Here is a 27,701-nt window from a genome sequence, read left to right as displayed (position 1 = left end):
ACTCTCGCGGGCTTAATTTACGTGGGCCAGCTCTGACCAGCACATTCAATGAATAGATGAGAGGGTGGGCTTAATCGGCCCGATTATACTAGGGTTTCAATCTCTATCGAGAGTGACCAACACATTCAAAGCAAGTATAAATAGATCACAAGGGGACTAACGATTAGCGGGCATTGCTGAAGAGTAAAGAAGAGCAGGTAAGAATGAGAGTTCTCATTAGTATATAACTAACTGAAGCTAAAGTTTTGTCCTTCTGTTATCTCCTTGTTTTTTTACTTGCAATTTTGTGTATGTATATATTATAAGAATGAAATATTGGTTGAGAATAAAAAGGAAAGAGCCTTCATAATCCCAGTTGAGCTGAAAATATGTGCTTATCTGATTCATGGGAGGCCAATATTGATTGACGGAAGTTTCGCTGATAAATGCCTTTCTCTACTCATTATTTTAGGTGTTTACTAGTAACTGTCCGCACATCCTATGCTAATACAAACTAAATTTACACTTCCTTAATTGCTATATATATAAATCCATATAGATATATTTAAAGCATTTCTGTGTGTCCTCATTGATGCCGCAGTCGTTTATTACTTGTTAATCTATTCAGCAATTTATTATTTTAATTTTTGGTACAGTTTCTATTCGACCTTTTTGTATCCGTCCACATATTGTCAACTGAGAATATTTAAGATTATAACTAAATTATTAAAAAAAATTGAAAAAGAAAAGTGCAGCTCCGACTAAATTTGACAACAATTTTGTTAATTCGTTTATTATGTTCTTTGTGTATTTACATTATATTAGATGCTGAAAGCTGGTTCGCTACTTAAGCATTTATCCATTATTTCATTTGAAACAAGGAACCAATGATGTATGAACCTTAAGCATATAAAAATAACTTATGAATTTTTAAATGGTGACCTGATTGAAGCAATTCCATTACAAATCTAATCTGAACCATTACAACATTTACAAAAGAAAATGCAAATTAGAACTTCTAATTTGGTTTTCATGTCTTGTAGTTCTACCTTTTTTCTTTAGAGAAACCTTCTTTTATATGAGTTCCCATGAGACATTGGAATCCCTGGTTCATACCAATTTTTGAACTCCATATAGGTGAATGAATAGAGTTTTTTTTTTTTTTTTTTGAGCGAATACAATAAGTCTCTTGATAACATTTTATAAGAATAAATTATTTAAATTTATGGGACAAATTAAATAAATATTATTGTAAAATATACATTATAATAAATTTTTTTGTAAAATATTATATGGCAAAAGTATTCAATGTAACACAAACTTATTTTTTCGGGAGAAAAATACTTAAACTTAGTAAAATAGTTATTCTCTTGTTCCCTTGCTTAGGGTTTCATTTGTCTCACGTTGGGTACATATGTAAGCCTCAAATTAAACCCCATTATAATATTTTTTAAAACCATGTTTTGATACAATTTATTTTTTAGATTTTTTTTATTCATACGCTTAGAGGAAACTTGTTAAAAAATATGGTACATAGAATATTCATTTAATTATATGGTTTATATAATTTTTTTTTTTTTTTGCAAAATACATTGTGCTCTAGGAACCAATCTGAAAAAAATTATGGAGTTATCTTCTCCTCTAGATCCGTTGATAGCCATTTTCGGAGCAACTGACTTTCGAGCAACTGTATTTCGTGAAGTAATCAGAAAACGATCCCAACAAATTCAAAACAAAAAAAGTTACCAAACGAAATTTGAATTTGGACAATTTAACCTTTGTTGCTAAATGTGTGAGAATTTTTGTGACCATTCAATATTTAATCAAATTTAATATTATTTAGTTTTTTTTTTCTTTCTTTGTTTTGAACTGTGATTAACGTTTGAGAATTTCTGCAGGCATTTAATTGTTGGCTTCAGATTCTCTGAAGAAAAAAAAAATTGTAGCCATGATCCACTAGCCAAATTTGGAAGTTGTTGTAGCCCATTAATTGATATTGTTGACTGTTTTTTTCGCTATCAACTAAATTTGAGAGTATAAAGAAAACAATACAAAAGAGCAACAGGGTTTTACATGGTTCAGGCTATAAAAGAACCATAGTCCACGAGTCTATGATATTTAGCGAGCTTGAAGCTTGTTTTTGCTAGCTTCAATGGTGATTCTCAAGTAGTGTATATATTACAACGAGTTACAGAGTTTACAGAATTTCTCTCTCTAAAAATTTGAACCCTTTACAAGGAGATACCCCAACCCTATTTATTGAGGCTGTGGTCATTAATGTTCATTGTTGACGCGGTTCTTCGGCAACAGGTAATTAAGAGAAGAAGAGAAAGAGATTAGTACTTAAAAGTAGAACCGCCGCAGATATGAAATCTTTGTGAGAAGAACTAGGTGACCCTAAACACGTTTTTTAAGTGGTTCGAAGGTTAAAATCCTTCTACTCCACTAGTCAATATTATTGATCTTTTCTGGGTAATTGGTTTACAAAATATATAGTTCTTACAAGACTATTTTTTCCAACCCCTATCAATTCCCAGGGTCTCCATATTTATAGGAGAAGGCACCTGGAAATTGGTAGGGAGGTCATCCCGTGACCTTACCATTTGTCATATCAAGTCTGTGATATTCATGATTACTTCCTAAACCTGACACACAAGTGTGGTCTAATCAGTATGGAAGGAGATAATGGGCCGCACGGCCCAACCCATCCGTGGGTGTCTGAATACGCACGTTCCTGCGGCGTGTCCGAGAAGTCAGGGGGATATCGGACACGTGATGGCAGGATTATGCACGTTTATCTTGCGTGTTGACCTCCCATAGGGTCAGAGCTTCCTGAGAAGCTCGCTACCGGAGCAATCCATAACCCGAGCTGATCCTTCAGTGGTCGTCGGATGTTGTTCCCAGCTCCTGGAACAACAAGAAGGAGCAGGAAACTCCATCCCCTCGAGCTAGAAAGGGCCCGTCCTGAAGATAAAGCCTCTGGCCTGTGGGAGCCTCGGGCTAAATCATGTTTAGTCCGAGGATCGTCCTGCTAAACAGCCCGTGGGAAATCCAGGGCGTACATCTGCCCCCCAAGCTCCTGCTCGTGGTCCATGACGTCAGACATGGGAGACCACAGTTGGAGCTTTTAGACTTCTCCCACAACCCTTCGCATTCCATGCTTTTCGCATGCGTCTGATACGTGGAACGCCGCGGGTGGCGACGATACATTCTACGAGAACCGCATTAAATGGCCTAGCCTACTGTCCAGCCGTCGTTTCACATTTCGAGTGGAGGGTCTCCCAGGAGCCTTTTACACGTGATCCCCCCTTGTATAAAAAGGGGGTGGTCATCCCACGCACGGACCACCTTACCATTCAGAACCTCTCAAATTTCCTTCTTTTCTCTCTGACCTTCCGAAGAGCAAAACCCTCATTTCCATTGCTCTCATCTTCTCCGTTCACGAAGCTTAAGCGTGCGAGTTCCTTCAAGGCCTTGGAGACTACCGTGCCAACGAAGCCCCTACCCGCGCAGCAACCTCGCTCACCATCCAACCCTATACTGTAAGTCTTCTGTCCCCATTTATTTTTGAAAGCATGCCACTGTAGCCTAGGTAAAAAATTTTACTGTAGCCACATGCAGAGGTTTTCTGGGTCGCGCGGATATGGAGGGTGATGGCCCTTCTTTGATTAGGGCACATTTGCCATGGGACATCGCCTTAGAACATGGGTTCCATGATTCTTTCTTAGGAACAATTTCTAGTAGGATCCGTAGGAACTTTGGGTGCAAAAACCGGGTAGCTTAGGGAATACGCCTTAAAAGCGGTTTTGCCACGCCTTGCCTGTTGAAACTTTCCCCCCAAGGCAAAATTTTTTTTTCTTACTCTGAGCCATCTGACACACGAATTCCGAGTAATCTGGGATCTGTTGAGGGCATAGGCGCGTGTTCCTTGGAACGCGTGGCACCACTCTCCACGGGCTGGGCTTACCCCAGCTCGTGTACTTAATGCTTGCCTCACTCTCCTGCTTGGGTCGCCTTTTCTAAAGTGTTTTCTTTTGTTCGATAGGCGACCAGATGGCTCCAAAGAGAAATCTGCCACAGAAGAATGTGGGAAGTTCGGCCTCCCAGAAGGATAAAGGAAAGGCGGTGGTGACCAGCTCGCCAATTCCTCACTTTGGACCGGCGGTGGAGAAGCAGGCCGAGGTGGCTCCTGACGCGTTTTTCGAGGCGGAGAGAATCGTCTCGAAGATAACCAGCCAGGCAAAGATCACCAAAATCTTCCTTAACCACAACATTCCTCTGGGGAAGACCTCCGTGATCGCCCGACCTGCTGCGGATGGGGAGAGGAGCTGCACGCCGCTCGACGAGTCGTTCGCGGCCTGGAGCGGGGAACACTTCAAGGCAGGGGCCTTCCTCCCCCTGGATCAGTATTTTGCTGATTTTCTGAACTACGTGGGGTTGGCCCCATTTCAGCTCCCCCCCAATTCCTACCGTCTGCTGGCGGGACTGAGGTATTTGTTCCAAAAGCATGAGTGGGAGGTCCCCACTCCTGCTGATATCTTGTATTTCTTCTGCCTCAAAGCCAGCCCGGACCAGCGGGGGCGAGGCGACGGGTTCTATTACTTAACCCGCTTCCCTAACACAGCAGCAGTGATCGAGCTGCCGAGCCATCCAAACGACTTCAAAGACCAGTTTTTTATGTCTACTGGGTTCCGAAACTGCGATCATCATTATTTCAACCGCCCTCGTAAGTAATCCTCCATTTAGCTCGCCTTTTAACGGTTATCTTATTTTAGCCCGTCCCTTATTCCAATTCTGATTTCGACCAACCTTGCAGCCATCTACTCGAGGACCGAAAAGTCCGTGACCCTCGGGGGTCAATACGACACACTGGCGAACCTGCCTCCCAGTGAGAAAGACTACCGCGTGCTCGTGACGGACGAGGCGATGGTATTCTGCAAGCTGATTTTCCCAAATCAGACTTTGAATTTGAAAAGGCCCCGGGGGCCTCCCCCAGCCCGCGACAACAGGCCGATCGTCGCGGAGGAGGTCGCAGATGACGAAGGCGAGGAAGAAGGTGAGGAAGTTCCTCTGGTGAGGAACAGGAAGCGGAGCTTGGAGGTCGCCCAGGGGATGATCGAGGAGAGGGCCCAATCCGGAGCAGCCGCGGGTCCTTCCGGTTAAGGTAACTTTTACTTATTTAAGAACGTAGATAGGGCCACTGCAGACCCCCGGCTGGTTAGGTTCAACCCTAGGCAGCTCGTCCATCGTCACCCAAGGAATCCGGACCTGGACACGCTTCTGCTCCACTGCGTTGACCAGCTCGTGCTGGACAACCAAGAGAGTCGGCCCAAGGGTACCGTAGTAGTAGATAATACCCTAGCCTTTAGGTCGGCCATTTTTGAGGAGTACGGGACCAATTTACGCACGTGGCCTGCGCTCCAGAGGGGCGTCTACGCTCCGGGGATTAGGCAGTACGTAGAAGAGTCCAGCCCTGATTCAGAACCGGACCTAGAACCTTCGCCAGTTCGTGAGATAATCGTCCTAGGCTCTTCCAGCTCGGGGGGTAGGGCTCCCTTAGTATTTGCTTTCTTATTGCCTTTATTTCTGTATGATTGCTGATAACCGTGTTTTTTGCTCTTTGGCAGAAGAGATGTCTCAGCCCGGGAATAGTCTGCGGGGCGTTGTGTTTGGTGGGAATCCCCCAGCGGGGCCGAGGTTAAAGAGGCTTCGCGAGTCCAAGAGCTCGACCGGGGTCTCCACCAAATCCCCAGCTACGGAGAAGGGGAGAGACCCGTCATCCCAGGTCGCGGGGGCGAACCTCCCTGTCGCCAGGACAGGACTCATGCATCCGCCACCCCAACGATCTCCACTGGCTGCCCAGGACGGGGTAATAGAGGTCGGGAATCTGGCCGCGGTAGCCCCGGACGTGCGTATCCCGGTCGACCCCCGGGCTCTGGAGAAGATGCCCGAAGCATTCCGGGGTACGGTGTACGAGTCGGCCAGCTACGCCGTCAGCCACTATTACAATATCAGGGAGAAGGAGCTCCGGGCCATCGAAACAACGAGCCCGGTCCGAGTTATAGAGTCCGCTATGGACATGACTTTAACGGTAAAGTGCCCCCTTCTTTTAAGGCTTTGACACTCACACGCCGCCTTTCTCCTTCCAGTTTGCTAATTTATCACTCTTTTCTTGCAGGGCATGGCTGCCGCCTATAGAGGCGTCGTTAGGACCAAGGCCCAGCTCGAGGGTTTGGAAGCAGATCGCCAGACTGCCCTCCAGGAGTCTCAGGAGGCGAGAGACGCCCTGGCGGCCTCAAAAGCCGAGCTAGAGAAGGTCCACTCGGAGAACCAAGAGCTTAAACGCTCCCTGGCCGCATCCGAGCTAGAGAAGCTTCGCTCCGAGAACCTAGAGCTTAAAAACTCCCTGGCCGCATCGCGGGCAGACCTTGAGGTGGCGAAGGCCGAAGTCCAGACCTCCCAGACCGCCCTGAAAGACGAGCGGGTCGTGTCGGAGCAGTCCTTACAGGACCTATTCTATCACTGCTGGTCCCACAATCCGGACGCGGACTTCTCCTTCATGCCGCCGGACCTCTGGGCATTCCTGTTGCCGCGGCTTCAAGCCCGCCTGAATAAGGAGGCTCCTCCATCGGAGACTGGAGAGGACTCTGCCGCGGCGGAGCAGGGTGAGACCGCGACCTCCAAAGGGCCAGCTGATGGGGCTTAGGATGCTTCTTGTTTTCGTATTTTGAACTCTTTTTTTTTTTTTTATTGTAATTCTCTTTTTTATGTGAGGCGTTTCCGCCTCGAGACAATTTGCTCAACCAGTCTTACATATATATTTTCATGTATTTGGTCATAATTTATCTCTTTATTTTTATGAACGTAGTTCGAGTTAACTTTATCCGTATCCCGGGCTCTTTAAATAAGATCCGCGTTCAACAATTTTCTAGTTCACTCCTAAGTTTTCTGACCTGGTTAAGACCAGGAGCTTATTTTGAAAAAACTCAGATCGCGTCAACTTTTATCCATATCCCGGGATCTTTAAAGAAGAACCTCGGTCAACAAATTTTAGCTAACTTCTAAGTTTTATGACCTGGTTAAGACCAGGAGCTTATTTTGAAAAAACTTAGTTCGTGTCAACTTTTATCCGTATCCCGGGCTCTTTAAAGAAGAACCTCGGTCAACAAATTTTAGCTAACTTCTAAGTTTTATGACCTGGTTAAGACCAGGAACTTATTTTGAAAAAACTTAGTTCGTGTCAACTTTTATCCGTATCCCGGGCTCTTTAAAGAAGAACCTCGGTCAACAAATTTTAGCTAACTTCTAAGTTTTATGACCTGGTTAAGACCAGGAACTTATTTTGAAAAAACTTAGTTTGTGTCAACTTTTATCCGTATCCCGGGCTCTTTAAAGAAGAACCTCGGTCAACAAATTTTAGCTAACTTCTAAGTTTTATGACCTGGTTAAGACCAGGATAGGACTTAGTTTGTGATAACTCTTATCCATAGATAAAAATTAACACCTAAGTCGTTAAGGAGACTTGGATATATCCGGGTACCATATGCCCCCCAAGTAACTGGGAAAGGGTCTTTCGTTGTTACTTTAAAATTACCCTTGCAAATAACGAGAAACATTTGATTTTTATTTATACATGGGAGGTGACCTTCTAGGTCTTACACATGTTTATTGATAATATTTCTTTAGGTGGATTGCATTCCAAGTCCGCGGGACCGCCCCTCCACCAAGTCGAGCTAATTTATACGTCCCTTCTTTGATGACTTCGATGACCTGGTATGGTCCTTCCCAGCTTGGTCCCAGAACCCCATCTTTGGGATCTTTCCCGGCCAGGAAAACTCTCCTCAAGACCAAATCGCCGACGCTAAAGGCACGTCTTTTGACCTTAGCGTTGAAGTAGCGAGTGATTTTCTGTTGATAATGGGCGAGCTGGAGTTGTGAATCCTCTCGCCTCTCATCCATCAAGTCTAAGGAGTGGCATAGGAGCTCGTGGTTCTTGTTCTGTTCGTAGGACCGGACCCTGTGCGATAGGACCTTTACCTCCACGGGGAGGACCGCTTCACTTCCAAAGGTTAGGGAGAAAGGAGTGTGACCCGTGGGAGTCCGATGTGAGGTCCTATAGGCCCACAGAACTTGGGGGAGATGTTCTGGCCAGATCCCCTTTGCCTCATCTAGCCTCTTCTTGAGGCTTGCCTTCAGAGTTTTATTGACAGCTTCGACCTGGCCGTTCGCCTGGGGATAGGCCACGGATGAGAAACTTTTCACAATTCCGTTCTTTTCGCAAAATTCGGTGAACAGGTCGCTGTCAAATTGAGTGCCATTGTCGGAAACGATCTTTTTGGGTAGGCCGAAGCGACAAACGATGCTTTTAACCACGAAGTCTAGCACCTTTTTCGATGTTATTGTCGCCAACGGCTCTGGTTCGGCCCACTTTGTGAAGTAGTCAATGGCTACCACGGCGTAACGGACCCCGCCCTTTCCGGTGGGCAGGGCGCCTATTAGATCTATGCCCCAAATGGCGAAGGGCCAGGGAGACGATATCATTTTTAGCTCGGTCGGGGGTGCTCGTGCAACCGCGGCGAACCGCTGACATTTGTCGCACTTTTTTACGTATGAGATCGAGTCTTTGGACAGAGTCGGCCAGTAAAAACCCTGCCGAAGGATCTTCAAGGCCAGGCTTTGCCCCCCAGTGTGATCTCCGCAGAATCCGTCATGAACTTCCTGCAGGATGGCCTTCGCCTCACTTGGAAGAACACACCGGAGGAGAGGTAATGAATGCCCACGTCGGTACAACACCCCCTCGACTAGCGTATATCTCGGAGCTTGATAAAGGACTCGCCGTACGTCGTTGCGCCCTTCGGGTAACTTGCCCTCGACGAGGTACTCAACAATGGGAGTCATCCAGGTCGGCCTGATGTCAATCATCTCAATATTCTCTCGATCTCCGTCTATGCTTGGTTTGTCCAAGAACTCAATTGGCACCAACCCCAGGGTTTCTGCCTCCCCCGAGGTGGCGAGCTTGGCGAGAGCATCTGCATTGGCGTTCTGCTCCCGAGGTATCTGCTCGATCGACCCTTGCCCAAACGTAGATAATTCGGATTTTACCTTAGCCAAATAAGAGGCCATCTTGGGACCCCGCGCCTGATACTCGCCTAAGACCTGATTCACCACGAGCTAGGAGTCGCTGAAGCACTGGACAGAGCTTGCCTTTAGCTCGCTAGCTATCCTAAGTCCGGCTAACAAGGCCTCGTACTCTGCCTCGTTGTTGGACGCCTTGAACCCGAATCTCAGCGCCGAATGGAATCTATGTCCTTCTGGGGATATCAGAATAATTCCGGCCCCGGAGCCGTTCTCGTTAGATGAGCCATCAACGAAGATCCTCCACGATGAGCCTGAGGATGTGAGCTGCTGTGAATCTTCTGATGGGATCTCACGGAATCCCACGCATTCTGCCACGAAGTCGGCCAAGGCTTGACTTTTTATGGTAGTTCGGGGAGTATAGAAAATCTCGAACTGACTGAGTTCGACCGCCCACTTTAGCAAGCGTCCCGAGGCTTCAGGCTTTTGCAAAACCTGCCTTAGAGGCTGATCGGTCATGACGTGTACAGAGTGGGACTGGAAGTATGGCCTGAGTTTTCGCGAGGCCGTGATTAGGCAGAACGCCAGCTTTTCCATCAACGGGTACCTTGACTCAGCTCCGAGGAGTCTCTTGCTGATGTAATAAACCGGTTTCTGAGCCCGGTCCTCTTCTCGCACCAGAACGGCACTAGCTGCGTCCTCAGTCACGGCCATGTAGAGGAAAAGAGGTTCTCCTACCCTGGGCTTTGATAGCACAGGTGGCTCAGCTAGGTGCGTTTTTAGGTCGAGGAATGCGCCCTCGCACTCTACTGTCCATTCGAACTTCTTGTTTCCGCGGAGCAGGTTGTAGAAAGGCAGGCACTTGTCGGTCGATTTGGAAATGAACCGGTTCAGTGCCGCCACCCTTCCTGTGAGTCCTTGGACATCTTTCCGCGACCTGGGGGATGGAAGCTCGAGCAGTGACCTGATCTTGTCGGGATTTGCCTCGATTCCTCGGGTATTGACTATGAAACCCAAGAACTTCCCCGATGCGACACCGAAAGTGCATTTCTGAGGATTGAGCCTCATGCCATATTCTCGCAGTATGTTAAAACATTCTTCCAGGTCGGCAACGTGGTTGGTGGCAGTCTTTGACTTGACAAGCATATCATCGACGTACACTTCCATGTTCTTCTCGATCTGATCCGCGAACATTCTATTTACCAGCCTTTGGTAGGTAGCTCCGGCGTTCTTTAGACCGAACGGCATGACCTTATAGCAATAGACATTAGTCGGGGTCATGAAGCTGGTGTGATCCTGGTCTGCTGGATTCATCGCGATCTGATTGTAGCCCGAGTACGCGTCCATGAAGGACATGAGCTCGTGCCCCGCCGTGGCATCCACCAGTTGATCGATCCTCGGCAACGGAAAGCAATCCTTGGGGCAGGCTTTATTCAGGTCGGAAAAATCAATACAGGTCCGCCACTTGCCATTGGGCTTTGGAACTAACACGGGATTGGCAACCCAAATGGGAAATCTGGCTTCGCGAATAAAGCCACATTTCTTGAGCCGGGCCACTTCTTCTTCAAGGGCCTCGGCTCGGGTTGTCCCTAAACGCCTCTGCTTTTGAGACTTTGCAGGGACGCTTTTGTCTAGGTGGAGCGTGTGCATGATTACGCTCGGATTGATCCCTATCATGTCCTCGTGCGACCATGCGAATACGTCTAGGTTCTTTTTCAGAAACGCGGTCAGATCCGCCTTTCTTCTATCGCAGAGGTTCTTTCCGAGCTTCACCGTCCGTGAAGGGTTTTGTTCATCGATGCCTACCTCCTCGAGATCTTCAATAGCTTGGAGCTCGGACCTGTCCTCGCCTACTCGGGGGTCAATGTCCTCGCTTAAGGCGAGCTTTTCGTCTTCGGAAACCCGAGGTTTTTCAATCTCAGGGGCCGCCTTGGGTCCCTGCGATTCCTCTTCATCCTGAATGGCCATCGCCACCTGCCCGGGTTTAGATTTTCCCTTCATGGAAATGCTGTAGCATTCCCTGGCAGCGAGCTGATCGCCCTTGATAGTGCAGACCCCTGTCGAAGTAGGGAACTTCATGGCGAGGTGCCGGACGGATGTGATGGCTTCGAAAGCAACGAGCGTTGGTCGGCCCAAAATTGCATTGTAGGCAGCGGAGCAGTCAATGACTACGAATTCAAGCAGTTTGGACACTGTTCGGGACTCGTCGCCTAGGGTGATCACCAGCTCGATCGTTCCTATCGCTGCTGACCCTTCGCCTGAAAAACCATATAGCATCATCGAGGTTGCCTTTAGCTCGGAGACGGTCAGACCCATTTTTTCTAAGGTTGAACGGAATAGGAGATTCACCGAGCTCCCATTGTCCACTAACACCCTCCTTACTCTCCGGTTGGCGAGCTGGACTGCTACGACCAAGGGATCGTTATGAGGGAATTGGACATGGCCCGCGTCCTCCTCCGTGAAAGTGACTGGTTGTTTCTCTAACCTTTGTTGTTTTGATTGACGCTGTTCCGGGACGAACTCCCCTCCATTGTGGGCCTTCAACTCATTTATGTACCTCTTCTGGGCGCCTCTGCTCGTGCCAGCCATGTGTGGCCCTCCAGAGATGGTGGAAATCTCTCCCTCGACCACGGGGGGAGGGACGTCCTGATCTACTCGAGGTCCAGGTTGACTGGCTGGGATCTCCGGAGCGGGTCGACCTGTGGGGACCCTGTTCCGCGAGTATTGCGCCAACGGACCTGCTCGGATGAGAGTCTCGATTTCATCTTTGAGGTGCCTGCAGTCGTCGGTATTGTGCCCGACATCGTTATGAAAACGGCAGAATTTGGAAGCGTCTCTCTTTCCCTTAGGGTGCTTTATTGGCTCCGGTCTTTTCCAGGGGACTCGCGTAGCGTTGGCCAGGAAAATATTCTCTCTGGTTTGGGTGAGCTCGGTATACGCTGTGAACACGGGCTTGAATTTATCCACGGACTTATTCTTCTTTTGACCGTGCTGGACGTTTTCACCATTTCCTTTTCTTTTGCCGCCACCGGGCTGGTTGCTCTGCGTGACGTCGGGAGTCGCTACTACGATCTCTGTTCCCGCCCCAGCGGGCTTCTCGAGGACCTGGCTGGTCCCCGCGGCTGAAGCTTCAGCTTCCTCCAAGTTTATCCATTCTTGGGCTCTGTTAAGGAATTCACTAACTGAGTTGACCCCCCTCCTTTGAATATCCTTCCACAGATCTCCGCCTACTAGGATCCCGGTCCTCATAGCCATGAGTTTGGAGCTGTCGTCGGCATCTCTGGCTCGAGCAGCGACATTTGCAAATCTGCTCAAGTAGGCTTTTAGCGTTTCTCCAGGTTGCTGTCTCACGTTAGCTAGGGAGTCGGCCTGGACCCTGGCGGCCTGAGAGGCGCGGAATGCCCTCTTGAAGTCAGCCGAAAAGGTCTTCCAGGAGCTGATTGACTGCCTTTTACTTTGTTTGAACCACTGCCTGGCAGGTCCAGTTAGGGTGGAAGGAAAGATCAAGCAACGAAGCTCTGGCCCGATGTTATGAGCCATCATTAGGGTGTTGAACATCCCTAAGTGGTCAGATGGGTCTCCATCCCCGTTGAACTTTGACAAGTGAGGCATACGAAAGCCAGAAGGGTATGCCGTTGCTGCTATGTTGGGGGCGAAGAGCTCCATCTCATCCCCTGAATCATATTCGTCTTTTTCTTTCTCTGACAGGAGCTTCTTCATCAGCTCCTCCATTTGAGTTAAGCGCTCTAAGGTTTTGTCCTGAGATCCTGGGTTATTCCGGGGCTGTTCAACAGCTCCGGACCCGTTGTACATATTAAGCGGGTTATTGCCCCTCCTATCTGGAGATAGGTCATTTGGGGCATTCCCGTCATTACGTACTTCGGATCGGACCCCAACTGAGCGGGCCTGGCTACCATCCCTAACTCGATCCTCTCTGTGAGAGTTGAGGCGATCTCGAAGGTCGCCTCCCTGGGTATTATGGTGACTTTGTGCTGAACTTAGTCGCTGTCGCAGGTCTCCTCCCGAAAGATCACTCCGTGCACTACCGGTCCTGTGACTCCTGCTGGACAGGCTCGATGTGCATCTTTGGCGGCTCCGACCTGATCCTTCCCCCGGCACCCTGCTGCGCCGGGAAGGCCCGGCCGATGGCGGGTCTCTCCTACTATTTATGTAGGCCGGGATGTCTCGGATGGTTTGAGGAGACGGATATCTGATGGGAGAGGGAGGATGTCTGACCGGAGAGGCAATCCTAGTGCCGTCTGGACGGACTAAATTTGGTGGGGGCCTCTCGGCCCTGCCAGCTTGATGGTTTCGCGCTGGGCGATCTGGACGAGGAACTGGACGCTCTTCGGGGACGGGCTGACGTCTCCGGATCTCCTCGGCCCTCCTTTGGGAATTTCCCCTATCTCTTCTGGGTGTCCTCGAGGAAGGCTGAGAGCTAGGGGTTGATGTCCTAACCGAACGGCTGTACTGCTGCGGTTCGGTCTGAGGCATTTCCCTGAAGTTCGCCTCTTGATGGCGTGATGAAGGGGTGGAGTTGGCTGCAGGGAGTCTACCCGAACGGCTACACCTGGATCGATTACTCCGGCGAGACTTAGGAGCCTCGCCTTGCCTCTCTCCAACGTTACCGTTGGTTGTGAGAGGGGTAGTCGACTCAGAATATCCTGGATTTGCTGACCAGCTGCTGCTAGCTGGCTCCTCAGTTGAGCATTCTCCATCTCCACTGCAGTATAATAACCTGGATTCAGATTAGGCGGCCGGGGCGTCGAACTACCAGTATCGTCTTGGCCGGCCGGCTGCTTTCCTGGCCTTTGCTGGACTTCAGGAACTTGCTCCTCGGGGAGGGCAACATGGCGGGCCTCCTGCCCATCATGCTGTTCTGTCTCGTTGCCATGTTTGGATCGAGTGGTCACCATAGTTGTATGTTTGTGGTAGTACTAATTGGATTCGCTCTCAATGAAAGCACCAAACTGTTGACGCGGTTCTTCGGCAACAGGTAATTAAGAGAAGAAGAGAAAGAGATTAGTACTTAAAAGTAGAACCGCCGCAGATATGAAATCTTTGTGAGAAGAACTAGGTGACCCTAAACACGTTTTTTAAGTGGTTCGAAGGTTAAAATCCTTCTACTCCACTAGTCAATATTATTGATCTTTTCTGGGTAATTGGTTTACAAAATATATAGTTCTTACAAGACTATTTTTTCCAACCCCTATCAATTCCCAGGGTCTCCATATTTATAGGAGAAGGCACCTGGAAATTGGTAGGGAGGTCATCCCGTGACCTTACCATTTGTCATATCAAGTCTGTGATATTCATGATTACTTCCTAAACCTGACACACAAGTGTGGTCTAATCAGTATGGAAGGAGATAATGGGCCGCACGGCCCAACCCATCCGTGGGTGTCTGAATACGCACGTTCTTGCGGCGTGTCCGAGAAGTCAGGGGGATATCGGACACGTGATGGCAGGATTATGCACGTTTATCTTGCGTGTTGACCTCCCATAGGGTCAGAGCTTCCTGAGAAGCTCGCTACCGGAGCAATCCATAACCCGAGCTGATCCTTCAGTGGTCGTCGGATGTTGTTCCCAGCTCCTGGAACAACAAGAAGGAGCAGGAAACTCCATCCCCTCGAGCTAGAAAGGGCCCGTCCTGAAGATAAAGCCTCTGGCCTGTGGGAGCCTCGGGCTAAATCATGTTTAGTCCGAGGATCGTCCTGCTAAACAGCCCGTGGGAAATCCAGGGCGTACATTCATCATCTATCATTAATATAAATTCCCTCATCTGAGGGTATTAATGTTGAATTAATACAAAAAGAGTTGCACTACATAAAGGCTACGACCCAGGTTGATTGTACGGGGCCCATTGCAGAAAGTCGCATACCAACTTTATGGGGAACATATCTCTGACTGTCAGGGTGCAACGCATGTTTTCTCGTGTCAGGCGACGTTATGGGAAATACCGATTGTCGAGGGTACGAACTCGACACCATTAATCGATGCTCACAAAAAGTTGTCAGATGATCCTCCGGTGGCTCGCACCCACAGTGACTGACATCTGGCATCAACTACAGGTCCGAGGACCAGAATCCTGGACTTGAGAAATGGGCGAGTGAAGAGCCCCACTGGACATGACCTCACCTGGAGACATCCTCGCCTCGAGGACAGGCCTCGGGTGCGGCTTCACTCGGAGACATCCATGACTTTGAGATTGTCTCGGGGCGTGGTCTCACCTGGAGACATCCTCGCCTCAGGGGCAGACCTCGGGGCATGGCCTCACTTGGAGACACCCACGACTTGGCCGGTCTGGCTTTCCGGGAAGAGCCCACACTCCGGGAACTTCATAACTTGTCGCTAATTATTCCTGACTGCCACGTGTCGTGTGGCAAAAACACGGACAACATTTTCCCCCCAAGTCTTCACTCGTCCTCGGATAGTGGAGACTTAGACTGAGGAGTAATTCGAAAAGGTCTTCAGAAAGGGAGGGGGGATGGGGGAGATGTTTAAGCTTGCCCTGACATCACTCTGAAAAGTTATGCCACGTGTTGACTCCCTATTGCTAAGCCCATCAATCCGTGGAATTAAGAAGAGTCCACTCCACTCCCCCAAATGTCTAATTCGTACCTTACGTGTCCTTTCGCTCCATATTCGAGGTATTCTTTTCCAATGTTAATGATCACGATCCATGCATTTTGGATCCTGATCGTGGGTTCGTTCTCAAGTGCCTACATCGTAGGTAATCCGACGGTCGGGGTGGGGTTGCTTCAACCCCATGTTCTATGAGTATAAAAACTCGAGAACCGCCTCTCTGTAAGCACTTTTACCCTTCAAAATTCAAAATCTCCAAAACTCTCACTTCTCCCAAGCTTCCCAATTTTTCAATCGCTTATGAGATTCTTCTATAATTCTGGACGGTTGGCGAGAATCGTCATACTTCTGGGTGAACGACAAGCGATTCTTCAACGTTTGAACTCGTTTCAGCACCTACCGGCACTACATCTCAAGTAAGTTCGGAGGTGTTCTCCGGTGTTGATTTTTGGCCCCGAATGTATATCAAGTGCTGGACAGGCTTTATATTCTGTATAGGATATACAACTGGCCTGCCCCTTCCTCAGCTGAGATACTATATGTCTACAGCTTTCGACAATGTCTGAAGAAGGGAGACCAGGATGGGTACTACACCCAGATGAAGCACACAATCCATGAGAGAAGTTACAAGGCCCTGAGCGGAAATGAGAATCACGCTCGGGACTACAAGGATCACTTCTTCTGGGCAAGTGGCTTCTCGACGAGGACTAATCCCACTCTACTCCTGGACTTTTCTAGAGTTGGTAAGTTCTTTTATCCTTGTGTCATTTTGTCTAACAGTGTTCCGCCCGTAACTAATCCTTCGTCTTGAAACATCTCATTTCAGGTCCTTTCTGTCGTACACCTTTCGTGGATTCTTTCGGTTGATCTGAGCGGAGTCTTTGTCCCACACAGAGGAGCTGATCAAGGCCAGGGAGGATGATGCACGGGCTACTACTCATGCTAAGGTTGCCGCCAAAGAGGTCGAAGACCTCTATCACCGAGCTGACGAACTGGAGAAGGACCTCGACGTGATAGCCGACGATACACTCTTTTTTGCGTGGCAGAGCAACATAGATATGGATCTCTTATTCACCGAAGAGCCCAACATGGGGACAATGCTTGAGGCACGCCTTGAGGCAGAGGAAGACAAAGCAGCTGAAGAGAGGGAAGCTTCAGCAGTGGGTCGCATCCCCGAAGTCAATCCTGTGATAGAGCTTGTGGCAGAGGTGCCTCCAGGCCAAGGGTCGTCGGTAATTTTGTCCTGTATAATAAATTTTTAGCTAAGTAGGCCTGCGTGCCATAGTTTATTGGGGTATAGACAATCAACGCTCGAGCCCCCGAGCACTACTGTAACTATTTTTCCATTGAAAACTATGCAGCTTGCACTACTTTATCGCCACGATTTCACTATTATTATCGAATTGACACCTAATAAATAGGAAACACGACCTTTGCTAATCTAACTTTTCGTAACGTAACTCACGAGAGTTCCAAGTCGTCGACTTAGGTTTTGTGCTCGAGTCCCAAAAGCTTGAGTCTTTATCGACTTCTCTTAGTACTTAAACAATTTATAGGAATTTAGTGTTGCTTTGTAGGCTCATGGTCCTCGAGAGTAACTTTAATGCGAAGTTAAGTGACACTTGACGCCGCCCTGTGTTCCTGAGTTCCAACGACTTAGGACGGGGCCAGCCTGCAGTACTTAGAGCGTGAGGATCTTCCTGCCAGTGTCTAGACACTTAGGGCATGATTGATAGTCAATCCAAATTCAATTTTATGATTTCTAAAACTGAAAAATGGTAGGGCCCACATGAATACTTGATTGGTTACTTGTTTTCAAATTCTAAATCCGAATACTAATTTTAACTTTAAGCTACAAAATGGACAACTCTATTTTCACGTTTTCTCCTAATCCAAATATTTATACCCAAAATCCTACAAATCTATCACTATTTTATATTTTTCAGATTCTCTACTAATCACATATATAGTTTTTTTTTTAAATTAAAAAATAATTTACGGATTTTGAACCAATCACAATTTCAAAAGCATGTTTTAAGACTATAAATCCAAATTCTCATTTTCGAAAGCACTTTTTGAAAATGCACTTTTCCAATCGCGAACCAATGAGACCCTTATGCATTTAGTGTTTCTTCTTAGGCTCGCGGTCCTAAGAGTAACTTTGATGTGGGGTCAAGTGAGGGCACTTGACTATCCTACACCCCTGAGTTTCAACGACTTGGGCTTTGAGGAGGTCTTTTCATTGTAGGGTTTTGCTTTAGTGCTCAACGCTTAGGACATTTAGTGCTATTTTCTAGGCTTGATGTCCTTGAAAGTAACTTTAATGTCTACTTGTGTTACCGAGTCCCAATGGCTTAAATCCCTAGGAGTTCATTTGCACTAACCTATTTGTCCCCCTGGGAATGTGGTCACCAGTGGGTCAACTTAGGCCTTTCGATTTTCCCCCTGAGCACACAAATCGAGACCTAATCATGTGGAAGTCATGAACTCATCATCCTAGGTTCAGGTAATTGAGTTCCCCGCCCTTAGACTAGGTTCTTTTCTAGGTCGATTCCTAACTCCCAGTGCTAATGACTTAGGCCCCAACTCGCATCTCGAGATCAAGGGACTTGGTTGCTACTTCTCGGGCACGAAATCCACAGAAGGTAACCCTAAGCCCATTCTCGCGCTATTTTGGGGAAATTAGTACCATGTTCGTGCTATTCTTAGGAGACATAGGCTCGTGTCCTAGTACCGACGACTCAGGCTTCCGTTCACATCTCAAGGATTGGGATTTGGTTATTACTCCTCGGACGAGCGCTATCCTCAGGAGAATATGCAAAATCCAGCCTCACATTACTTGGATCTCTTTGGCACTGGGTACTTCCCAGGCCAATTAGCTATGGAGTCTCATGGCATTAGGGACGCTTCACTCGTCGACTAGCTTAGCTTCCCAAGTCATCAACTTCCTAATGCTATTTTCTTTTGCGACTTACTGGGAACTTGATCAGTGCTCCTCGGGCCTAGTGTCCATGGGAGGTAACTCAAGTCCATGCCTTAGGACCAAGTAAGGAGGACCCGGTCTTGCGTTCACATCTCGAGATCAAAGGACTTGTTCAGTGCTTCTCGGGCGCCATGGGCACGAGAGGTGACCTAAGTCCATTCTCGTGCTACTAGGATTCTTAGTCTTCAGTCCCTAGACGCAAGCCTACTCTGCTCTGAAAGAGCTTGGTTTCTTAGGCCGTGTACTCAAGAATTTTTAGTTTCCTATGTTTTTCTATTCTTGGGACTTTGAAACTAGGCTTACTCCACTTTTGACAAGCTTAGTTTCCTAGACTTAACTCTGCGAGGCTGCCCTAACTCCATGCCCCCAAGTGATCGGAGACTAGTCTACGTTCACTTGTTCAGGCCAGCAAGCGGGCACTCTACGAGTAGTACATACAGAGTAAAGGAAACTAAAGAGAAATATAAGAAGAATCTCTCAAAAAAGATTTACCGTGTTTTGTCTACACGGTTTCCATTAATTGTGCCCGGGGGCTACAAGGAGATTACAAAAATTAATAAATTTACTGCTCAAATCACTGGTAATACCGACACAAATGCTTGACATTCCAGGTGTGGGGTATCAATTCCCCATTTAGTTGGGCTAACTTGTATGTTCCCGGACATACAACACTTTCGACTTGGTATAGGCCCACCCAGTTGGGTTCTAGCACTCCCGCACCGGGGTCTCGGGTGGCTAAAAAGATTCTTCGCAACACCAGATCTCTGACCCCAAACTTTCTATCCTTCACTTTAGAGTTGAAATACCTGGCCACTTTCTGCCAGTAGGATGATACTCGAAGCTAACAAGCTTCATAGAGCTCCTCCACAAGGTCCAGGGACTCTCGAAGTAATGTGTGGTTTGTGGTCGGATCATACGTATCCCGTCGGTAAGTGGAAATTGCTGCCTCAACTAGGAACATGGCCTCATACCCATAGGCCATTGAGAATGGTGAGTGACCAGTGGAGGTCCTTGCGGCAGTGCGGTAACTCCACAATACCTTAGGCCGCTCCTTGGGCCAAGCACTTTTTTCCTGTTCAAGCTTTTTTTTCAAGGTGGCTTTGAGCGTCTTGTTGACTGCTTCCACCAGACCGTTTGCTTGCGGGTGGGCCACTGTAACGTCCTGGATAACCAAGACTGTTGCACTGTGTGTTTTAAATAGTGTTAGACTCTCTAAACGAGTCTCTTGGCCATAAATGTGTAACTAAACGTGATTAACGATTTAGGGTTAAACATTTTGGTCAAAAGGAATAACCATTTAATTAAAATGTTTACGTTCATACAAGGGATCCCAAAATAACTATTAAAAGGCTAATTACAATTCAAAAGTTAAAACTAACCGACTTAAGCAGCAAAATAAGGTTTGACCCTAGTTACTCTGAGAAACCCAGCCGTGGTGGTTGAGTAGCCGCATATGTACACGTTGCCACCAAAGCTATCTAACTCATGGCTGGTCCAACTTCCCTTTCCCCTTACTTGCACCACAAAGCACCTGTTAGCCGAGCCTCAGCAAGAAAACTTAAACATGCTCATAAGAAATTAATAACAGGATCATAATAAGTATGCATAGTAGTAATAACCCTACTCATGCATGTATTCTATTCAGGTAAGTGACTACGGTGTCACACTGGGGCTCGTTGCCGTAAATACGTGACCATAGAGTCACCCCGAGGCTGGTGCCCTAAATAGATGACTAATAAGTCATACTGGGGCCCGTTTCACTAGGATATGGGACTTTAGAGTCACCTCGAGCACTCCACTATCCTCTGTATAACCAACCTTAGAGCTGGCCCAACGTACTAGGCGCTTTAATTTTCCAACGACTATAGGGTCAGCCAAGCGTATATCACGCTCCTGATTAGCCCTAACCATATCGACCAATGCTCCACACGCTATTGTCTCCCTTGACTTATAAGTCAATGCTTTTGACCAGCGCTCAACATGCTATTGCCGTCCTTGACTTATAAGTCAAGCCTTTTCAGTCGGATAATGCAAACAAGCATACATCATTTAACAATTATCCAGATACAGAGCATTCATGCTTACTTAGTCACGCAATCACAGGCATAATCATTATCATGCTCATTCGTAGGGGCCTGAGCCCAAATCATATCTACATTAACAATCGGGTCAAGCCCTAATCACATATATCATGTACTAGGTGTTGTTTTCTTACCTCTGGTCCAAGCACAAGTTAATTAACAACGACCCCCGAGCACGATCCCGTCTCGAGCCCTTGTAGTACCTTAGTCACAACCATAATAAGTGATATTCATCAATATCGAATAAATAAAGACTTCCGGATCGAGTCCTAGTCTTCGGGACCTCGAATTCTACTAAACCGGGTAGCAGAATCCTTCTCGAGCCCTTAGGTTTGAGTTCCCACCACCCAAAACCTACTTTGGCCAATAACCTCAATTTGAGTCGTGATGCCCCTCACTATGCACCGTAGCTCTCCACAAGTCAGAGAGCCCAGCCCTCATTTTCACTGGACACGCACTGCAGCGCAGCCCACCAAGTACCGCGACGCAAAGGCAGTTCAGGGAACTGCCCTGGCTTCTGAGTTCATGAGAGTCGCGGTGCCTCAAGGACAGGGTTGCAACGCGACCATGTGAACCTAGTTTTTCCAACATTTTCCCCAAGCCAACACTGAAAATTCATCACAACTTTAAACCAAAACCAAAACCAAAAGTATACCCCACAAGCATTTCCAAACATCATAAACAACTTATAGACCCCAAAAGCTCAGCCAAAACACCACTGAAACTCATAATTCAAGAGAGGCTCTAAAACTAAAAAAACCACACAAAAAAATCCGAACTTAAGTTTGAATTTACCTCTGTTAGTTCACTTCCTAGTTGTACTTCCTCAATTCCCAGCTCTATGATCAACCCTAAGCCTTTAAACTCATGAATTATACTCCAAATTCAAGCTTCACCAAAGGGAGAGGGAGATAGAGAAAGAGTAATGAGAGAGAGAGAGAGAGAGAGAGAGAGAGAGAGAGAGAGAGAGAGAGAGAGAGAGAGTGAGGACTATTGAGTTTGGTGTTTTCCTTTGTTTTTCTACCTTTAAAGGAGCTTAGTGACTAAGTCACTACTAGGAAGGAAAGGACCAAAATTCCCCTTGCCCATTAATGTAATCTTCAATGCTTTCTAGGAAAAATAAGTTCTTTGCCACTTTCCCCGCAAATCTCAATTAATGCCTCATAATTTCTGTAACCTCTCATATCCTCAATAATCACTAAATAATTTCCCATTACCAGAAAAATCCCAGTAATGTACTAAATTACCAAAATACCCCTAGGCTCACCCCAACAATCGGGTATTTGGCCCCGTTATGACTAAAATGCTCACTTGCTCCCTAGGATTGCCTCGTGCAGAATAACTCAAATATATCCACATAATAATGTGGTCTCAATTATAAACACACATATTTATTCAAATATTCCCTCAACCGGCAAAACTACGAAAATGCCCTTTTAATAAGAAACGGGCCCACATGCATGCTTAATACACCTAAACATGAAAATGTAGTCATAATATAATATAACTCACATAATTCATATAATCATGTATATAATCACAAGCATGCACATAATATTCAATTATTGCCCTCATGGCCCCCTAATCAAGGCACTAAGCCTTATTAGAAAATTTGAGACGTTACAATTATCCCATCCTTACAGGAATTTCATCCTCAAAATTTTACCTGAACAACTCGAGATAGTGTTCCCGCATGTTGGAATATAATTCTTAGGTCACCTCCTCGACCTTGCTGTTCCTCCATAATACCATAACCAAAGGTATGGTTTTGTTCCTCACGACATTGTTCTTCCTGTCTAGTATCTGGACTGGCTGTACTTCATAAGAAAGATCTTCCTGCAGCTCCAGATCTTCGTAACTCAATACATGAGTCACATCTGATACATAATTCCGAAGCGTCAAAATATGAAACACATTGTGTACGATCGACAATGCCGAAGGTAAGGTCTATAGGCCACTTGACCAATCCTCTCTAGGATCTCAAAGGGTCCTACAAACCTAGGGCTCAACTTGCCCTTCTTTCCAAATCTCTTTACCCTTTTACATGGTGAAATTCTAAGGAAGACATAGTCTCCCACTTGGAACTCCACCTTCCCGCGCTTCAGATCTGCATAACTTTTCTGTCTACTCTTAGACGCGAGCATCCAAGCTTTGATCTTCTCAATAGACTCATTGGTCCTCTGAACTTCCTCAGGACCCAAGTATTTCCTTTCTCCCGTCTCTTCCTAGTGAATGGGTGATCTACATCTCCTACCATACATCATCTCATAAGGATCTACTCCAATGGTTGACTAATAGCTGTTATTATAGGAAAACTCTATCAAAGGAAAATACTTACTCCAGGACCCTTCAAAGTCTAGCACACACGCTCGCAAGATGTCCTCTAATATCTAAATCATCTTCTCAGATTGACCATCTATCTGAGGGTGATAAGCGATACTAAATTTCAGCTGTGTACCTGTAGCGTCCCAAATTTGCTAATAAGGCTTAGGGCCTTGATTAGCGTGCCTGGAGGGAAATAATTGATTTAATTATGTTAATAAATGAATTGGTGAGTATGTGATTAGAAATGCATGTTTAGGTGAATGAAATATGCATGTGGGCCCCATTTGGCTCTTAGGGGCATATTTGTAATTTTAGCCTATTGACGGCATAAATGCAATATTTGTGTATATTGAGATTGATACCACGAGTGAGTGGAGATTTATTTGTGATGCACCATCTAAGACATTCCAAGGGAGCAATTTAACTAGAAAGTCACAACATGGTCAAATACGCGGCTCAGGAGGAGCCTAGGGGTATTTTGGGAATGTTATATGTGTTCGGAAATTACCGAGTAATAGGTAGTAATTTAGTAATGATTTGGAAACGTCGGGATAAAACGGGGATTTATGGGAACACTCGAGGAATTAGTGGGACTTGGCAATTGACGAAATTGCCCTTGGTGACACTTGAGGGTTTGGATAGGCTTAGGGGTATTTTAGACTTTTTGGCTGAGGGATAGGCTTAAGATTTTGTTGCTGAGGCTCTAGGAGGGGATTATAAGAAACAGAAGGAAGACTCTCACACATTCTCTCTCAATCCACTTTTACTTTCTCTATCTTTGGTGTTGGAGAATTTTGGAGAAACTTTATGATTTAGTCTGAAGAACTGGTTGATTGGAAGCTTAAGGACTTAGGAAATCAGCTCAGGGTCGAGTACAATTAAGAGGTAAGCTTTTAAACTTGGTTTTGCTATTGAATTCTCTTGGAAATATAGGCTTGCATGAAAATGGGTTCTAAGTGTTATATTGGGTGGTTGCTGAGTTTATTGGGTTGTTTATGGACATATTGTGTTAACTAGGATATGTAAACGAGGAATCCAGGTTCAATTATGAGTTTAATTGATGTTTGAATTATGAATATTGGGGTTTAGGCTAGAGGAAAACGCAAAAAAATAGCTGGGATTTCTGGGTTTGGGGGCTCAGGCCGCGACCCTGTTCTTCAGGCACTGTGACCAGTGTGTGTCGAAGAGGTTGAAAGCCTCTGTCTGCCCAGGCGCACCGCGACCTAATGTTTGGAATGCCGCGACCCGTGTCTCTCAGCACAAAGGCATTTTGCCTTTGACTTGGGGTGCGCTGCGGCTCAAATGCAAGATATTAGCTGTTTGAAGGTTTTTGGCTTGGGAACCCAAAAGTTAAGGCTCGTGAAGGATTTTACCACCCGGATTGGTAGAATCCAAAGCCCCGGAGGCTGGAATTATGTTCCGAAGTTATTTAGTGGATTAGAACTTGATGTATTACTATTATGAATACGTTGTGACTAGGTTTTATGCGAGGCTCGGGTTAGAGAACTGTGCTCGGGATTGCGGTGCTTAGGAAGCTTAGGACACAAGTAAGAAAACTGTTGTACTTGTAGAGCAGAGCGTGGCCCTATTGTTTGTATTGCAAGGCATGGTCCTATGTGATTGAATTGCAGGGCGTAGCCCTATTGTTTATGTTTAGTATATGTTTATATATTTGTTGATATTATGCTATGTAGTGCATATTTGTGAATGAATGGCGAAGGCCGGGAACGGCGAAGGCTGAGAACAGTAGGAAGCCGAGTACGACAAGGGACTGGGATGGTGTTGAGCACGCGGAGTGCAAAGCTGCGTATGGCAATGGCTGGGAATGGCGTTGGACACGCGGAGTGCAAGTCGTTAGAGGAGACCCTCCTAGGATGCTGGATTCATCCTCTCAGTGAAGACCGCAAACCCAGGGCCTGGTAAAGCACCTCGGACGGTATGGCCGCTATGTGTTTTGCCCGTTGGTTGTTTTGTTATATGCTGTTGATGGATATGCATATGTTATTTGTTTTGTGTTGAGTTTTCTTGCTGGGCTTCGGCTCACGGGTGCTCTATGGTGTAGGTAAGGGCAAAAGAAAGGTCGACCAACCATGAGTACGGAGAGCGTGGAGAGATGGGTACATGTTCGACCTGCCTTTCCGCCACGACTAGGGTTATTTGTGGAAAAATGTATTGCAATAGTTATTTTCTCGCCTAAGTTGACCTTAAATGTATTTTGAGATGTAAAGTATATCCCAAACAGAAATGTTGGGATCCCAACTGTAAAACTTTATGAGATTTCGATAAATAACCAAATGTGTTATATTTAATGTCTTTTAATGGGTTTTATCTCAGTTTAGTCACACTTTTAACCTAAAACCTCGATTAGCGAACTAATGACACGTTTTAAACTCACTTTGTAATGGCTCTAAGGAAGTAGGGCGTTACAACTTGGTATAACAGCGAGCCAAGGTTTATGGTTCCTAGAGATCGACCGAACATGTACGCTTGCTGCCAGTGACAAGCTCGACTCAGGGTTGGCAGGTAAATATTGAATTATATGTTTAAATGCTTGCTAAAGTGCTCTATTTGCCTGAATATTTAATAGAGCATGATGAATGAGTTGACATATGCATGATGTTAGAGCATGGCCCATTGATTGTTGTATGTTATCTGTGTTATGTGGATTGCTGATTGTGGTTGTTTGATGTGAATTGGGAGGTGGTTTAGCGTCATTGATTGCATGCATATTATGATAATGCCTCGGCGATCAATCGGACTCCGCGGCAATAGGGCCGAGGATGAAAACCAGGGCCATGACCCTCCACCTGCCCCGCCAAATTGGCAACAGTTATTTGCCGAGATGGAAGCTACACTTCACAGAATAGAAGAAGAGCATCGACAGTTGAGGCAACATGCCCCTCCTCAGGGCATAGGGTTGTAGGTTCCACAGGTTGTGGCACCAATGCTAGCCCAGCCTGCTGTGGAAAGTAGGTGGGAACCTTTGTAGGAGAGGTTCAGGAAGCAACATCCTCCCACCTTCGAGGGTGCACCAGACCCACTGCAGGCAGAGCAGTGGATGAACATGATTTAATTCATCCTAGATTTCATGGGGGTGGAAGGGAATGAGAGAGTAGCTTGCACCAGCTACATGTTGAGAGAAGACGCCCGCATTTGGTGGGATGTTGTGAGAAGGAATGTTGCGGTTATGATTTGGGAAGAGTTCATGAGCATTTTTAATGAGAAATATTACAGTGTCGTAGTCCGAGCTGCGAAGGTTAATAAGTTTACTAACTTGACTAATAATCGAATGACAGTTACTGAGCATGCTTTGAGATTTGACTAGTTAGCAAAGTTTGTGCAGGCTTTGGTGCCAACTGACATGGCACGAAGAGATCAGTTTGTGCAGGGATTGAATGTTATGTTCTCTCGTGACATTAAGATAAATTTGGATCCGGGGACTGCCACTTATACACAGGTAGTGGACAAGGCCCTTATAGCTGAGGGGGTCGAGGTTCAGATATGGAGAGAGGGCACTGCTTGGCACGATGCACAGAGGATGATGCCTCCTTTCACTAGATCTAGTCAGAGTACTGGCCCCAGTGAGCAGAAGAGAAAGGCCCCAGACTCTTTTGTTCCTCCTAGCTCGGATAGGAGGGCATGGGGTGCTTTCAGTGGCCGTCAAGGCGGGGGAGACAACTGGAGGAGTTTCCCAGTGTGTTCTCAGTGTAGACAACGACATCAGGGAGAGTGGAGGATCAGGGCTTGCTTTACTTGTGGGAGTATTAGTCATTTGAGGAAGGATTTTCAACAAGCCAGGAAGGAAGAGCCGAAGCAGAGCGACAGTCTCGCTCCTGCCAGAGTATTCACCTTGACCCAGACTAAGGCTGAGGCTAGCCCCTCGGTCATGGCAGGTCAGATTGCTAGTGCTGGTTCTTCTTTTACTGACTGATTCGGGGGCTACTCATTCATTTGTTTCTGCTAGAGTGATAGATCAGCTGTGTAGACCTAGTGATTTGTATGCTAGGGGATTTCAGACTTTGTTGCCATCTGGGGAACTGGTAGTCTCTAGAAGATGTGTTAGAGCATTGCCAGTAGAGATAGACAGTAGAGAGTTGTTCGTTGATTTGATTGAGTTAGCGATGGATGAATTCGATATGATCCAAGGGATGGATTGGCTATCAAAGTACGGGGCGACGATTGACTGCAAGCATAGGATGGTGACCTTTGAACCGGAAGGGGAGGTACCATTTGTATTCGTGGGGACAGTGAGTGGACCGCGAGTACCTATGATTTTGGCACTGAAGGCTAGAGACCTGATGCAAGAAGGTTGCCATAGGATTCCTAGCAAACATTGTGGATGCCTCTATAGTTATGTCGGTTGGACCGAGTGAGACTAGACTGGTATGTGAGTTGCGCTAGGGGCGGAGCCAGTATCTAGAACACCTTATAGAATGGCTCCGGTAGAGTTGAAGGAATTGAAGATTCAGTTGCAAGAGTTATTGGATTTTGGGTTCATCAGACCGAGTTTCTCGCCATGGGGTGCTCCAGTGTTGTTCATCAAGAAGAAGGATGGATCTTTAAAAATGTGTATTGACTACAGGGAGTTGACACAAGTTGACACAAGTTGACCATTAGTAACAAGTAACCACTACCTAGGATCGACGACTTGTTTCATCAGCTACATGGGAAGA

The 27,701-nt window shown here is 46.6% G+C and overlaps 1 long non-coding RNA gene and 1 other non-coding gene across 2 annotated transcripts; both read left to right on the top strand.

The window, feature by feature from the left end:
* The first annotated feature begins 106 nt into the window (after window positions 1-106).
* LOC133819393 (uncharacterized) lies at window positions 107-25,290 on the top strand. The gene is made up of 3 exons (XR_009886333.1): window positions 107-197; window positions 24,723-24,964; window positions 25,091-25,290. It is a non-coding gene; the product is annotated as an uncharacterized LOC133819393 (long non-coding RNA).
* LOC133813356 (small nucleolar RNA snoR83) lies at window positions 349-479 on the top strand. Its single transcript, XR_009884377.1, has one exon. It is a non-coding gene; the product is annotated as a small nucleolar RNA snoR83 (small nucleolar RNA).
* Window positions 25,291-27,701: the final 2,411 nt, after the last annotated feature.

This window comes from Humulus lupulus, chromosome 1 (genome assembly GCF_963169125.1).
Source record: "Humulus lupulus chromosome 1, drHumLupu1.1, whole genome shotgun sequence".
NCBI lineage: Eukaryota > Viridiplantae > Streptophyta > Magnoliopsida > Rosales > Cannabaceae > Humulus > Humulus lupulus.
Note: the sequence above shows the minus strand (reverse complement) of the source record. Positions and strands in the feature narration are given on the sequence as shown.